Genomic DNA, 943 nt, shown 5'->3' with positions numbered 1-943 from the left:
ATATGTTATATTTATTATATATATAAATCGTTCACACCACAAATCTATCGTTTAAAATTTTTAAACTATATATAGACAGAATATATATATATATGTATATAATATATACATATATATATGTATATATATTTATAGTGTGCAATAAAGTAGTTCTTTTTCATTTATAAATATGTAACAAAAATAGATAATAATAGATATATTATATATACAATGAAGACATGTAAAATCTAACAAAGTAGATGCGTTTGTTTACTTTCTAAATCAATCTAGAAGCCTTTACCATGAAAAATATTTATTTTAATGAGCATATCTCAAAATCTTGCGTGCATTCGTGCATTTTACTTTTTGTTTTTACAAAGATAGCGATATATTAATCTATAACTTTATTTGTTTATTTACTTTTTATTTTTTTACTTTATTTTTCATTCTTTTGTATAATAAAAGATCCTTGTTGGATGGACAATAATTTTCTGTATATGAAAGATAAAAATATCTATTTTTCCGAATGTAAAAATAAATCCAATGCATTCATGACGCACCAAACGTATTTATTATTCATCGTCATTTAATTGTTTTTTCTTAATCCTTTTTTAATTTTATCTTTTTAATATTTTTATGAACTAAGTAGTATTTTTTACAGGTTACACGCAATTCATTAAATATTAGCGGCTTTTCTCTTAGTAACAACAATAACATACGAGTATATGTAAGCTCGCTCCAGAGAAAGTACCACAGATTATCAAATTCATCCGTGACACTCATTGAATAATATTTCATAAGTTCAAACAATATTTTATTATATAATCTTCATCCTCTTTTTTTCTACATTTTAACGAATACAACTTTTACAAGTTATAACTTAACAAGATCGGTAAAACTTGTTTGAGCTTGTGAAATAATTACTGCAAAAATCCTCCCAGGCCTTTTTTTGTACTGATATATA

Source organism: Apis dorsata, unplaced genomic scaffold, assembly GCF_000469605.1.
Source record: "Apis dorsata unplaced genomic scaffold, Apis dorsata 1.3 scaffold_455, whole genome shotgun sequence".
NCBI lineage: Eukaryota > Metazoa > Arthropoda > Insecta > Hymenoptera > Apidae > Apis > Apis dorsata.
The sequence above is the reverse complement of the archived record's forward strand: the minus strand, read 5'-3'. Positions refer to the sequence as shown.